Here is a 16,279-nt window from a genome sequence, read left to right as displayed (position 1 = left end):
ATGGTCCTCACATGTGGCTCAGAATAAATCTCTTCAAATATTTTACAGGATTTGGATTTTTTTCATCAACATGATGGTTAATACTCAGTGTCAACTTGACTGGATTGAGGGATGCCTAGAGGTGAGGGAAGCATTGTTCCTGGGTGTATCTGTGAGGGTGTTGCCAGAGGGAACTGACATTCTAGTTGGCAGACTGGGAGAGGAAAGCCCACCCTCAGTGTGGGTGAGCACCATCCAATTGGCTGCCAGTGCAGCTGGTACAAAGCAGGCAGAAGAATGGGGATAAGCAGCTTGCTGAGTCTGCATCTGAGTCTCTTCCCATGCCTGATGCTTGCATCTTCTCCTCCTGCCTTTGGACATCAGACTCCAGGTTCTCCAGCCTTTGGACTCTGGGGCTTGCACTAGCAGTCTCTTGGGGGCTCTCGGGCCTTTGACTGCAGACTGAGGGCTGCACTGTCAGCTTCCATGGCTTTGAGGCTTTTGGGCTTAGACTGAGCACACCACTCGCTTCTCTCTTTTCCCAGCTTGCAGACAGCCTATTGTGCGGCTTTGCCTTATAATCGTATGAGCCAATTCTCCCAATTAAACTCCCTTACATTTATTCTATTGGTTATGTCCCTCTGGAGAGCCCTCACTAGCATAGCCAACCTCCATGTCTTTGCTACTCCCTCCTGCTGGCAGCCCAAAGCTGTCTGCACAAACTGGTCCAAGACTGAGCCATCTGTATCATCCCAGGGACTCCCCCAGGGATGAGATGTAGCTGCATGCCTGACCTGGGTAGGGCTCATCACAGACCCTCCTGCGTTTTCTGGCTGCCACTGGTGAGAGGGCCCCACATCTCCAGCTAGGGGCCTCCCTGCCCTTGGTGGGCCCATGATCCTATAAGGCTGCTCTGGCTGACACTGAGTGCACTTGGACTCCAGCACTTGCCACCAGGGTCCTGCCCAAGCAGGTGCCTGTTTACAGATGGGCCAAGAATAAGGCCTGTGTGAGTGAGCAGATGGGACAGGGCACAACTGCCCACCACTGCCTCCTCGGGGAGGGAGGGCGGTGGCAGAGACAGATGGAGAGGAATCACTGGGGAAGGCTGACAGCACTGGGGCTGCCACAGAGGACCATGACCTGGGTGCCTTCAACAACAGGAACTTACTCTCTCCCAGCTCTGGGAACCAGAAGTCTAAAATCAAGGTGTGTCAGGTCTGTGCTTCCCCAAAGGGTATTGTGGAGAATACTCTCGTCTCTTCCACCTTCTGGCGGCTCCAACCTCTCCTCCATCTTTGCCTCCATCTCCACATGGGCACAGCCCTTTCCTCTCCCTGTGTCTTCTCCTCTGTCTCTTAGGAGGACATCTGTCATTGGCTACTTAGGATCTACCCAGATCACCCAGGGTCATCTGGTCTGGAGATCCTTAATTTAATCACATCTGTAAAGGTCCTTGTTCCAAATAAGGAAACAGTCACAGGTTCTGGGACACGGGCCTATCTTTGGTGGAGGTCACCATTCAACCCGCTACAGGTGTCGTGTGGAGTCGGGATGGGGACTTAGGTACAGTGACTAGACGCGCCCACTGCAGTGCCTGACAACCTGCAGAGTCAGCCCCAGCTGCGGCCGTGCCCTGGGGGACCTGAGGCAAGGAAGGGCTGGGAGGATGCCTGGCCTATGTCAAGGAGAAAGTTAGTAAAATCGAAGGACAGCTGTGCAGGGCCTGAAGAGGGATGGTGAGGTGTGGCATTTACCCCCTTTGCCCCGCTGTCAGGGAATCTGTGAAGACCAGCATCAGCTGCTTAGCCCCTGGGTTGCACTGACTTCTAAACAGATTGACACTCAGTTCCCAATCCAAGCAGCACCTGCCAAGGAGGCCATAAGGAATCTCCTGTTTTGAGTTACTTTTTCATAACACCTCTACCCCTCTTCTCATCCAGTTCACATAGTTCATTTTAAATTTGGCAGTTCCGGGGACTGCCCGCCCCTGGAGTAGATGCTGTGATTTCTTCTTTGAACCCCTACAACTCCTCAAGCCTGACTTAGAGCATCCTCAAGTCACAAGAGAGAAATAAAGGAGGGAAAGACACAGAGGACGCTTGCTAGCTTTCTCTTTTAAACGCCTGGCTCACCACATCCCTGACTCTCTGGGCTGAGCCAGGGCCCCAGGCTGGCCCCAGGCACTGCCCAGAGCAGGAGGTAGAGCTCACGCCTTGCATCCTGCCTGATGACAGACCTCAGAGAATTTCTGGGGCAGAGGAAAAGAGCATAATAAGCTTAATTTCAACATTGTAAAGGTTATTATTATAATCATTTCCCTCTGAAGAATTGTAAATAATTCATTTGCAAAACTCTAGTTGAAGTCTCTAATTAGATTCTCCTTGGGCTCTTACAAAGCTCCTTCCTTTTCCAGTTGCGAAATCTATTTAGTTTGCTTTTTGTTTTGTTTTGTTTTGACCCTCTCTCCATTCAACATGCTAAGAAATCAGCCTCATATTGTTTTTGTGTGTTCTCAGATTATGTTTCAATAGTGTGCCCTGCCTGTCCCCTCACCAGGGATGCTTGCGGGAGGGGAGGATGCTAGCGGGTGAGAAGGGCATTCTTGTTAGGCCACATTATGCTCCTCTCTCGGGGTTGTGAGGCTTCCCGGGAGTCAGATGCTCTGGTCCTTGCCTGCCCTCTGATCTCCAAGCCTGAAGCAGGCGGAAGAGGGGGGGTCTCCTCAGGAGCGGGACAGAGCCTTCCACAGTGACCCAAGGCCTTACCGGATCTAAAATCCAGGGCTGTCTCTACTGGGGGCTAAAGCAGGAGGCACGGGCCTCTGATGTATCAGAAAATGGCCCTGCCTCCGTCTTCCTGGTCCTCCAGATCCTTCTCCTGAGACCACAAGTGAGCGTCCCCAGGTGCGCTTAGAGAACGGCGGCAGGTGCCAGTGCAGATGGCAGGTGATGCTGCCCGAGGAAGAAGAGAGGGTTTCTCAGGGCGGCGTCCACCTCCACTGGTGGAGGGTCTGGGAGTGTGCAGGGCGTGGACTAGGAAGTGTCGGACTGGCCCTGTTCCCACCTGAAGAGGACACATGTAGCTGCGCGGCGGCACAGGTGTCCAGCAGGGGCTCTTAGAGGGGTCTCTAGGGAACAGTGACCCGGACGGTGTGTCCTGGAGTTCTGCGGTCGCCCCATGCCCCTGCCCCCCGGGCCTGCCTGGTCCCGAGCCCCGCCGCACCCCCAGACCCTGCCTGACCCGACCAGCTGAGCTTGGAGCCCTCCGCGCAAGGAGACAGCCCCGGGGGAGAGCGAGCCTTGCTCCCCAAATGGTCGGGGATAGTTTTGAATTTAGGTGTCGGGTGTGTGTGTGTGTGTGTGTGTGTGTGTGTGTGTGTGCCAGGAAGAAGGTAACTTGTACACGTCCTGGGTCACCGCGAGGGTCCTGGGTCACCGAGAGGGTCCCGGTACCTGCATTTGGACCTTGGGGCCGTTGGTTGCGCAGGGCAGGTGCGGCCAGGGGCTTAGACCAGGGCCTGGATCCCAGCGAGCCAGGGAAGAGCAGGGCGGCCCCGCGCAGAGGCTGAGGCGCCTACCCTGGGGCTGGGGCCCTGCACACATCCCCCATCGCCTGCGGCAGGGTCCCACCATTCTGTGTGCGAGCCTGGGTTTTAGCCAGCCGACTCCTCCCTCGCACGTTCCCTCCTTGCTGTGGATCTGAGAGGACGCGCTGGCACAGGGAGCAGAAAGAGGCAGCCCGCGTGGAGAGGCAGGGGGCCCGGACCACAGGGAGGGGACTTGGCTTGGAGGAAGGAGGGGCAGCGAGGACATCGCTAGTGCCTTTGTTCCCACTGGGAAGCGGCTGGCTGGGAGCTGAAGGAAGGTTAGAGGGCGATGGAGAGGGTAGCAAGGGCCGCAGTGTGCCAGGCTGTGATGGTGCGAGGGCCTGAAGCACCCCAGGAGAGCTGTCCAGCGGCCCCGACGGGCTGGAGTGCAGCCTTCCCTCCGCAGGCCTACGGCTGCCCCGCAAGAAGCACCGGGGCTCTGCCAGCCAGGGTGTAGCCTGGCCGAGGTCAGGGGGCGCTGGGGACCCTGCCTCCCAGCAGGAGGGGAAAGACCCTCCCTGAGGGGCCCGCGTGGCCTTTGGCGTGCTCAGACTGAACACGTCCATCCTGGGTAACCTCTGGGGTAAATACTCAAACTCCCCGGGCCTCAACTCTATGGTGGGGCCTCCCGCTGAGCCCCAGGGGCCAGCAGCTCCCATCCCCACATTCCTGTTCAGTTTGCGTGTTGCCTCCCTGACATGTGTGCCTCTCCCGAGGCCCACCTCGCCTGTTTTTAGGAGGTGACTGGACGTGGGAAGGCCCATGCTTGGATGCTGGCTTTGTCTCTTTCTGGTACGAAGATAGCTGGCTTGCGAATTAGTAAACTTATAAACTTGGTCTTATAAACACTCATCATTCCAAATGTGACATCACCTCTATGTACATACATCTTCTTAAACTCAAATATGCAAAAATACCTCCCAAGCAGCTGCCACATTGCAGAGAATTTAATTAAAGGAAAGGCCCCTTTTGGAAGTGTGTTTATTTTACCCTAAAAAGGGATGGAGTTGCCCTTTCTGGAAGTTTTTCTCTCTAATTAAGCTTAGCCCTGATTACCGCTCTGGAGGTGGCACCCGGAGGAGTCCTGGAGGGGACGTCTCTGGGCTGATAAAACCCAGGACAGTTCAATGAAAGCCAACACAAACGGACTGAAAAGCTGTGTGATGTTTACAAAAGAGAAGATGAAAGCTCTTTGGTACTAATCAAAATATGTATTTTTTAAAATTATGGTTAAGCACATGCTCATTTACCTGGATTCTGCCAGCGTCATGCATGGTTCCTGTACTTCTGTAGGAAAAGCATCACCCCACCAACGACAAAAATGACTGCGTCGCGATACAGATGCACATGTTGAAGCTTTCTTCAATCAAGTCAGAGAACTTGAATGCTTATTTTTTCCTCAAATTTTGATATATATTATTTAACAATAGCTTATTTCTAAACAGAAATATTTACTCTTCAAATCATTCAGACTCTTTCTTGGAAACCAGGTAAAACACTGAACAGGATCATTTAATATTGACCCTGCTCACAGCAGAGTTAGATGGTGGATCCTGATTTAGTCTTACAGCTGAGAACAGAGAAGCCAGGTTGGAAGCTGAGTGATCTCCATGCTTCCTTTAGTTACCTGCTGCAGAGTGAGAAGCTGACTACACAAATGGACAGTGGTCAGACCGTGTATAGAAACAGAGCGGCCGGGCGTGGTGGCTCACACCTGTAATCCCAGCGCTTTGGGAGGCCGAGGCAGGCGGATCTCTTGAGGTCAGGAGTTCGAGACCAGCCTGGCCAACATGGTATAACCTCATCTCTACTAAAAGTACAAAAGAAGTAGACAGGCATGGTGGCAGGCACCTGTAATCCCATTTACTGGGGAGACTGAGGCAGGAGAATTGCTTGAACCCAGGAGGCAGAGCTTGCAGGGAGCCAAGATTGCACCATTGCACTCCAGCCTGGGTGACAAAAGCGAGACTTCGTCTCAAAACAAACAAACAAACAAACAAAAACAGAGCTCTGACCTGCAACCTGTGGCAACCAGCCCCGGAAATCCATCCCTTTCCTACAGTGGCCAGCCCCAAGACCAGCTTGCTGTCGATAAGCCAGATGTGGAGGAAGGCAGGCCACCATCTCCAGCAACCTGTCCAGGAAGCCAAACAAGAGCCTTTGTAACAACTGACCCCAAGTGGCCAGGATTCAATGAACAGCTGACATCTTCCCTAATTTATGTCCCTGTTTCTAACATAGGACCAACTAGAGAAAGCCAAATACACCCGTAAGCACCCACATGGGTATCCCACTTTTAGTGAGCTGTGTTCAGCTCTCTGACTATTCACAGATACTATGATTGTGTGCCTAAAAGTACATGAAGAATCTAAGTTAAATTTATTAGAATTAATAAGAATGTAACACAGTTGCTGGGTACAAAATCAATATACAAAGATCAATTACATTTTAAATTCCAGAAACAACTAGGAAAAAACACCAGAAAAACAAATCATTTTTAAAAAAATGAAGTCCCTGGAAATAAGCTTGAACAAAATGCATAAGAATTCTATGATGGAAAAGGAGAACTTTTAATAAAGATATTATTTATTTACTTATTGAGACGATCTTGCCCTGTACCTCAGGCTGGAGTGCAGTGGCATGATCTCAGCTCACTGCGACCTCCACCTCCTGGGTTCAAGCGATTCTTCTGCCTCAGCCTCCGAAATGGAAGAATACATTAAGTTCATGGATGAGAAACAGCTAATATATGAAGATGTAAATTCTTCCCAAATAGGTATGTAGATTTCATGTAATCCCAGTCAAAATGTCCATAGTTTTTAGTGCTTATACATTGTTGGTGGGAGTATAAATTAGTTCAATAGTTGTGGAAGACAGCATGGTAATTCCTCAAAGACCTGAAGACAGAGATACCATTCCACCCAGCAATCCCACAGGTATATACTCAAAGGAACAGAAATCAATCTGTTATAAAGACACATGCATGCGTATGTTCATTGCAACACTATTCACAACAGCAAAGACATGGAATCAACCTAAATGCCCATCAGTGATAGACTGGATGAAGAAAATATGATACATATACACCATGGAATTATGTAGTCATAAAAAAGAACGAGATCATGTCCTTTGCAGCAATACGGAGAGAGCTGGAGGCCATTATCCTTAGCAAACTAACACAGGAACAAAAAAACAAATACCACAAGTTCTCACTTATAAGTGGGAGCTAAATGATGAGAACACATGGACACATAGAGGGGAACAACACACATTGGGGTCCATCGGAGGGTGGAGGGTGGAAGGAGGGAGAGGATCAGGAAAAATAATTAATGAGTACTAAGCTTAATACTTGGGTGATAAAATATCTGTATAACAAACCCTAGGACACAAACTTACTTATGTAGCAAGCCTACACATGCACCCTGTACTTAAAATAGAAGTTTTTTTAAAAAAAAACTATATAAAACCCCAAAAAACAAAATGTCCATAGTTTTGATTTTTTTTTTTCAGGGGGAAGGCAAGGGGTAGGGTGGAATTTGACACCAAATGACACTAGAATGTATATGAAAACACAAAGGGCCAAGAAGAATTAAGCCATTTTTGAAAAATAATCACAAAGCTTGGCCTTATTGTTTACAGGTAGTGGCTGCAGTAGGAGTCTTAGTATCTGAAGCAGTTAAAATAATACAGGGAAGAGATCTTACTTGTGGACATCTCATGATGTAAATGACATACTCACTGCTAAAGGGGACTTGTGGCTGTCAGACAACCATTTGCTTAAATATCAGGCTCTATTACTCGAAGGGCCAGTGCTGCGACTGCACACTTGTGCAACTCTTAACCCAGCCACATTTCTTCCAGACAATGAAGAAAAGATAAAACATAACGGTCAACAGGTGATTGCTCAAACCTACACCGCTTAAGGGGACTTTCTATAGGTTCCCTTGACTGATCCTGACCTCAACTTGTATACTGATGGAAGTTCCTTTGTAGAAAAAAGACTTCAAAAAGCGGGGTATGCAGTGGTCAGCTTATACGGAATACTTAAAAGGATTTCCCTAGGCCAGGTAGCCAGGGTTCATGCCTGTAATCCCAGCACTTTTGGGAGGCTGAGGCAGGTGGATCAAGGTCAGGAGATTGAGACCATCCTGACGCAACACGTGAAGCCCCCGCCTCTACTAAAAATACAAAAAAATTGTTAGCCAGGGTGTGGTGGCGGGAGCCAGTCCCAGCTACTGGTAGGCTGAGGCAGGAGAATGGCATGAGCCCGGGGCGGAGCTTGCAGTGAGCGGACATCGACCCACTGCACTCCAGTTAAGCGACAGAGCCGAGACTGTGTTCCCAAAAAACAAAAACAAAAAGAAAAAGTAATCCCCTCATTCCAGGAACTAGCCAGCTGACAGAACTAATAGTCCTCATCAAGCACTAGAATTAGGAAAGGAAAAGGTAAATCTATCTATCTATATATATATATAGATAGACTCTGGGCATGCTTACCTAGTCCTCCATGCCCACACAGCACATGGGAGAGGAAGGAATTCTAACTTCTGCGGAACACCCTATCAAAAATCAGGAAGCCATTAGGAGATTATTGTTGGCTGCACAGAACCTAAAGAGGTGGCAGTCTTACACTGCCGGGTCATCAGAAAGGAAAGGGAAGCAGAAGGAACCGCCAAGTGGATATTGAAGCCAAAAGAGCTGCAAGGCAGGACCCTCCATTGTGAAATGTTCATAGAAGGACCCCTAGTATGAGGTGTAATCCCCTCCAGGAAACCAAGCCCCAGTAATGCAGGAAAACAGAATAGGGAACCCTTACGAGGACATACTTTCCTCCTCCAGATGGCTAGCCACCGAAGAAGGAACAATACTTTGGCCTGCAGCTAACCAACAGAAATTACTTAAAAACCCTTCACCAAACCTTTCACTCAGTACTGACAGCACCCATCAGATGGCCAAATTATTATTTACTGGACCAAGCCTTTTCAAAACTATCAAGCAGATAATCAGGGCCTGTGAAGTGTGCCAAAGAAATAATCCCGTGCACTGCAGGCCATACATTTCAATCCCTGTATCTTTAACCTCCTTGTTAAGTTTGTCTCTTCCAGAATCAAAACTATAAAACCACAAATCGTTCTTCAAATGCAGTCCCAGATGCAGTCCATGACTAAGATCTACCACGGACCCCTGGACCTGCCTTTTAACCCATGCTCCCATGTTAATGACATTGAAGACACCCCTCCTGAGGAAATCTCAACTGCACGACCCCTACTACACCCCAATTCAGCAGGAAGCAGTTAGAGCGGTTGTTGGCCAACCTCCCCAACAGCACTTGGGTTTTCCTGTTGAGAGGGGGGACTGAGAGACAGGACTAGCTGGATTTCCCAGGCCAACTAAGAATCCCTAAGCCTAGCTGGGAAGGTGACCGCTTCCACCTTTAAACACGGGGCTTGCAACTTAGCTCACGCCCGACCAATCAGGTAGTAAAGACAGCTCACTAAAATGCTAATTCGGCAGAAACAGGAGGTAAAGAAATAGCCAATCATCGATCGCCTGAGAGCACAGGGGGAGGGACAATGATTGGGACATAAACCCAGGCATTCAAGCCGGCAATGGCTACCCACTTCGGGTCCCCTCCCATTTTATGGGAGCTCTGTTTTCACTCTATTAAATCTTGCAACTGAAAAAAAAAAAAAAAGGAAAAATAACCACACTATATCACAATATGTACTTGACCTATGAGACATCTATACTTATTATAATGCTATAATACCCGAGAAAGTGTGACACTGGCCTAAGGATGGACTCATAGAACAATGGAACAGAAAACAACATCTTGAAACAGAAGCTCCCATATCCAGGACCTCGATATGTGTAAGCAGTGGCACTTCAGGCCAGTGAGAAAAGGATGAACATTTCCATAAGTAGTCGTGGGTAAATTGGACATCCATGTGGAAAAATGAAATTCGATGCCATGGTGGATTATATTTTTCAAAGATGACTGCACCTGTATACATCCCATCTCACAGACCTTTCAAGGTGACATTGACACTTCTCCATTGAGACCTGGGTCTGTGTTCTCTCCCCTTGTGCCAGGGCAGACCTTTACAAATACCTTGACCAACAGCATGCACAGAAGTGACTGCTGAGGCTAAGTCAAAAAGGGCAATAAAGCTTCCACCTGGCTCTCTCTCTCTCTCTCTCTTTCCCACCTCTCTTAATGCTTGTCCTTGAAACCCAGCCGCTACACTGAGAGGAAGCCAAAACCAGACCATATGGAGAAACCACCACCCCATGTGCAGAGAAACAGCTCCCCATCTGACTGGCAGCATCAAGTTACAGATATGTGAGTGCATGAGATGGTTCTGGCCTTCAAAAGTTTCTCAGAACCCAGTCGTTGTGGACTTCAAACAATAAACAAACAGAAACTTCATTTTTGGGCCCTTTCTGAATTCCTCACCCACAAGATCTGTGAGTAAACTACATGGTTGTTTTATACAGCAAAGTTTTGGACTAATTTGTTACACAACTCTAATAACTGAGCAGACCCCTACCTCACATCACACACAAACTCTATTTCAGGCAAGTCAAAACAAAAACTGAAAACAAAAGTCAAACTATAAAGCTTTCATAAGATATTGTAGGAATTTATCTTCATAACCATGGAGTAGAAAGAAATTTCATAAATGAGACACAGAAAGAATTAACCATTAAGGAAAAGATAGTCGTACTGGTCTACAATAAATGTAGCCCCCTCTAGATCATCGAAAGATATCATTGTGAAGGGAAAGACAAAGCCACAAAGTGAGAGATGATATTTGCCACACGCATATCTTCTAAGAACTCATGTTATAGAATATATAAAGAATTCCTGGCTAGGCGCAGTGGCTCACGCCTATAATCCCAGCACTTTGGGGAGCCAATGCAGACAGATCACTTGAGGTCAGAAGTTCGAGACTAGCCTGGCCAACATGGTGAAAGCCTGTCTCTACAAAAAATATAAAAATTAGCCAGGTGTAGTGGTAGGCACCTGTAACCCTAACTACTTGGGAGGCTGAGGCGAGAGAATCGCTTGAACCCAGGAGGCAGAGGATGCAGTAAGCCAAGATCACATACAGAGCAAGACTCTGTCTAAAAAAAAAAGAATTTGAATTCCCACAAAGTAATAATAAAAAACAGAGAACCCAATAGACAAAAATGGGCAAGAGATGTAAGCAGCCCTTCATAAAAGCAGATATCCAAAAAGGCCAATAGACGAATGAAAATGTGCTCCACCTCATCAGTGATCAGAGAAATGCAAATCAAACCGTAGTGAGATACCATCACACACCCACCAGATTGATAAATAAAAAGCCATGACAATGCAGAATGTTGCTGAGGGTGTGGCCCGATAGAAACTCATATACCGCTGTGGGAGTATGAACTGTTTCAACCCCTTTGGAAAACAGTGACATTTTCTAGTATATTTGAGGATGTGCATTCCTATGAATGGAATTTCACTCTCCGTGTGCCCTAGGGAGACTTGTGCCCATGGGTCCTAGGGCAATGCTCCATAATCCTCCCAGTAGCACTCCTTGTAATCATCCTAAGTGTCCTTCAATGTACCATGGATAGATAGATCGTGGTATATTTATTCAACGGGATGCTAGTCAAAATAGAAACTTAAGAACTATCCTCACATGCAACAATATAGGGTGAATTCACGTGTATGACAAGCTAAAGACGCAAGATCCAAAAACCACCCATGGTGCAATTCCACTAATATGAAGTTCAAAAAAGTTCAAAACTAGGTTAGCCTGTATATGTTTGGGGATAAATACAATCACTGTAAGGGTGCATTTGAGAGAAGAAAAGCAAGGAGTGATCATTATAAAAATTGAACAGTGGCCACCCTTAGGGGTGGGTAGGTAAGAGGCGGTTCTAACTAGGAAACTCTCCCAGAGGCTGATGTGCTATTTTTTAGCTACATGGGAATTGGCTTCACAGTTAATCATGTGTTGTTTTGTTTAAATTAGAAATAATCTTGTTTTTAAACAAAAGCAGTGTATTTCCATTTAGAAAATCAGAACACAAAAATGGTAGCAACATTATATTCGCATCACCTAAAAATTACCACTGTTAATAGTTTATATCCTTGCAGATCTTTTTCTAAATATATATAATACATACATGCATTTTCTACCAAAGTGACATCATACTGTATATAATGTTTTTACCCATTAAAGTGTACAATTCTGTGATTTTGAGTATATTCACAATGCTGTACAACCATTACCAGTATCTAATTCCAGAACAACTTTATCACAAAACCTTATACTTCACGTTCATCTCCCCTTCCCCCCAGGCCCTGGCAACCACTAATCTAATTTTTGTCTCCATGAATCTTCCCATTCTGGATATTTTATACAAATGGAATCACACAATATGTGGCCTACTATGTCTGGCTTATTTCATTTAGTATGTTTTCAAGGTTCATGCATATTGAAGCATATATTAGGACTTCATCCTTTTATGATTGAATAATATTCCATTGCATGGATATATCACAATTTGTTTATCTATTCATCAGCTGATGGACAGTTGGGTTCTTTGGCTATTATGAATAATGTTGCTATGAACATATACGTACAAAGTTTTTGCATGTACATATATTTTCATTTATCATAGATATGTATCCATGAGTAGAATGGATCATATGGTGATACTATGTTTAATTTTTTGAAGAACTTCAAAACTGCTTTCTAAAGTGCCTGCACCATTTTGCATTTCCACCAGCAATGTAAAAAGTTTCCACTTGCTTTATATCCCTGTCAACACTTGCTATTGTCCATCTTTTTGACATGGCAATCTTAGTAGATGAGGTTTCCTAATGGCTTATGATGTTGAACATCTTTTTGTGTGTGTACTGGCCATTTGTGTATCTTCTTTGGAGAAATATCTATTCAAATCCTTTGCCCATTTTAAAGTTGGATTATTTGTCATTCTATTGTTGAGTTATAAGTATTCCTTATGTATTCTAGATACTAGTCCTTTATCAAATGTATGATTTGCTAATATTTTCTCCCATTATGTGGCTTGCTTTTTTTTACTTTTTCGATAATGTGCTTTAAGTTGTATAAGTTTTTAATTTTCATGAAATCCAATTTGTCTATTTTTTTTGGTTGCTTATACTTTTGGTGTCATATGTCAGAAACCATTGCCCAACTCAAACTCATGAAGATTTACACCTATTTTCTCTAAATATTTTATAGTTGTAGCTCTTACATTTAGGTTACTCTTTTAAATTAATTTTTGTATATGGTATGAGATGGGGTAAAACTTCATTTTTCACATGTGGCTATCCAATTGTCTCAGCACCATTCATTGAAACAACTATTCCTTTCCCATTGAATTATCTTGGCACTTTTTCTGTACCTCTTACATCTTTTTTGTTTCTCCATTTTTTACTTTTTGGTGTTGAAAAGATATTTTCTAGCATACCATTTTAATTTCCTTGTTACGTCTTTTACTATATATTTTTGAGATATTTTGTTAGTGGTGGCCCTGGAAATTATAATTACATCCTACTGTATAGCAGTCTAGGTGAGATGACTACAAATTTAATTTTAATAGTATATAAAGCTTCACCCTTATATACTACCATTACTTCTCCTTCCTTTCTGCTATTATTGTCATGCAAATTACATATTTATGCAGTGAAAACCCATCAACACAGATTTATAATTGCTGCTTTTTGCAGTTGTTTTTTAAAATCAGATAGAGAAAAATGAGTTTCAAACAATGATGCCTATATACCATCTTTCATATTTACCTATGTACTTACCTTTACGGATGCTCTGATTTTTCCATGTGAACTCAAGTTGCTGTGTATTTCTTGTCATTTTAGCCTGAAATATTTCCTTCAGTGTTTCCTTTTTTTATTAAATTTTTTTTAATTTTAAATTTGTGTAGGTACATAGTAGGTGTATGCTTCTTGTAGTGCAGGACTGCTAGTGACAAATTCTCTCAGGTTTTTCTTTTAATCTGGAAATGTCTCAATTTCTCTTTCTCTTTGAGTGATAGTTTTGCTAAATATTAAATTCGTGATTGACAGTCTTTACAGCATGTCAGGAATGTTTTCCTACTGCCTTCTGGCATCTATGGCTTCTGGTGAGAAATTCGCTGTTAATCTTACTGAGGATACATGAATGTGATGAGTTGATTCTGGATGCTTTCAAGATTCCTCTTGGTCTTTGGCTTTTGGCAATTGATTATGAGGTGTCTACTTGTGGATCTCTTTCCATTTATTCTACTTGGAATTTATTAAGCTTCTTAGATGTGTAGATTAAGATTTTTTGTCATGTGTGGAAGTTTTGGTCATTGTTTTTTAAATGTTATTTCTGCCCCCTTTTCTTTCTCCTCCCTTTCAAGGAGTCCCATTATGCATTTGCTGGTAGGCCCACAGATCTCTGAGGCTTTGTTTATTTTTCCTCATTCTTTTTATTTTTGTTTACTCAGACTGAAAAAACTCCATGGACCTATCTTCAATCTTGTTTATTCTTTCTGCTGCCAGCTGAAATATGCCACTGACTGCCTCTAGTGAAGTTTTCATTTCAGTGACTATGCTTTTCCACTCTAGAATTTCTATGTGGTTTTTAAAGAAAAACCAGTTTCTATCTCCTTATTAATCTCTATTTCATGAGACACAGTTCTCATATTTTCCTTCAGTTCTTTAGACATAGTTTCCTTATTTCTTTAAACATATTTAAAGTAGCTGACTTAAATTCCTTGTTTAATAAATCCAACACCCGTGCTTTTGCTCTAATTCCCATGACAGACCATACTTGCATGTTTCTTTGCTCACCTCCTAAATTTTTGTTGAAAACTGAATATGTAAAAATAATATAATATGCCAACTCTGGAAATCAGATTCTCCTTCTCCTCAGGGTTTGTTGTTGTTGCTGCTATTTGCTTGTTGAGTGGCTTTCCCGAGCTATTTCTGTGTTCTTTGTCCTGTGTGACCACTGAGGTCTGTACTCAGCATAGCTGGCAGATCATGACTGGATAATTTCCTTGACTACCTAGAACCAGTAAGTTTGACCGCCTTTGCTGAGGGGCCCTGCCTCTGTGTGGGGCAATGCTTCAAGTCACAGGCAAGCAGCTTCCAACTGAGCACGATCTTCACTTCCTACTTCCACGGCACCTTGAGTGCAGCCAGTGGTGACGCCTCAGGCCCCATCAGATCTTTCCTGGACGTGCATGTGGCCTTCTGGAGTCCCACAAAAGTGTTGGAGTTTCTCAAAGCCTCCTTCTGGATATTTCTTTCCCAAACTTTTCCTTTTAGGTTTTTTCCATCATCTTGTTTACCTCTATTGTTTCATCACCTCAAGCTGCTATCATAATAAACAATTGCCAGAGAGCTGGAATGAACAGGCTGAGGAATGGCAGCTCTCTGGAAATGGGGCTTTGGAGGAGCTCCGACTGAATTCCGCCCCCTAGCTTGTCTGCCAGGCTGCTGGCTTTCACTGTGATTGCAGGACCATTGACTTCTGTGGTTACTGCAGAGCTGGAGAGAGGGGTTGGGCTAGGGCAAGTTACAGTGCCACGCATCTCACGGTTCTTATGGCGATTCAGCCACTTTTCCTGAATAAATGCTCCCTGAATTGTTGCAAGCCTTTGGTTAATTTCTAGAGTTCTGGAAAAGTTTATTTTGATTATTATTTTTTTTTTGGTCAGTGTTTGCACTGCTTATATAAAAATGATTTTCAAAGGCACATCCTCTGCATTTCCACTGACATTACCCAGCAATTATTCTTCATTTTATATATGGTTCATGTATTCATCTGTATTTATAAAAAAGAATAAAAAAGCAAAATCAGCACTGTGTCCTTTGTGCCCAGCTGCAATAATCAACTGTGACTTTCTGTCTTTGGAACGTTTACAGTCATTTTCATATTGAGTCTGAGTCATCACAGGAAAGCTGATCCAAATTTCATTATTCAATATATATGTAAATAACTAATCCAGACAGAAGAAAAGGTTTATGTATTAGGTTAGTCCAAAAGTTATTGTGGTTTTCGCCATTGAAAGTAATGGCAAAAACTGTAATTACTTGTGCACCAACCTAATACATAGATGCCCATTACAACATTGGCCATACAAGGAAAAATTACAAGTAATCTCAAAATTCAAACAGGGTAAGGTGTAGGTAAATACTGTGCATTTTCTCACTGGAATGGTTGCACCCATTCTCTGAAATAATTATGAAGACCAAACAGTAATAAGGAGAATTTTTTTTAGGATGTGTTTATTGAAAAAAGCAAAATGCAAGCTTCTACTTGCACCATGGTTATGCCTCTGGAACAATTACATATATGCATGTACAATAGCTAGAAAGGAAGAGAGAAAAGTGAATACAATTTGTTAGGGTGGAGAGAATTGTGGGTGTTTATAAATTAGATTTTCCCCCACCTTATTGTTATGCTATGAGTGCACTAAATCGAAAGTTAAAAAAAATAGGTCAACATGTCTAAAAGAAAGAAATACTTTCCCGTATCCCCTACGTGCTGGACTTGGCACTGGTCAGAGGCATCCTGTGGCAGGGGCTGTAATAGCCCGGGGGCTTCCTCTGTGGAATGACCTGGGCACAGAGCTCTGCCTTTTCAGCAAGATGGACCCCAGGGATTGCGACGGGATGGAATGCAGCTTTTTGCCAAGCTGCCTGGAGACAGGGAG

This window comes from Papio anubis, chromosome 10 (assembly GCF_008728515.1).
Source record: "Papio anubis isolate 15944 chromosome 10, Panubis1.0, whole genome shotgun sequence".
NCBI classification, from domain to species: domain Eukaryota; kingdom Metazoa; phylum Chordata; class Mammalia; order Primates; family Cercopithecidae; genus Papio; species Papio anubis.
This window is presented reverse-complemented; position numbering follows the sequence as displayed.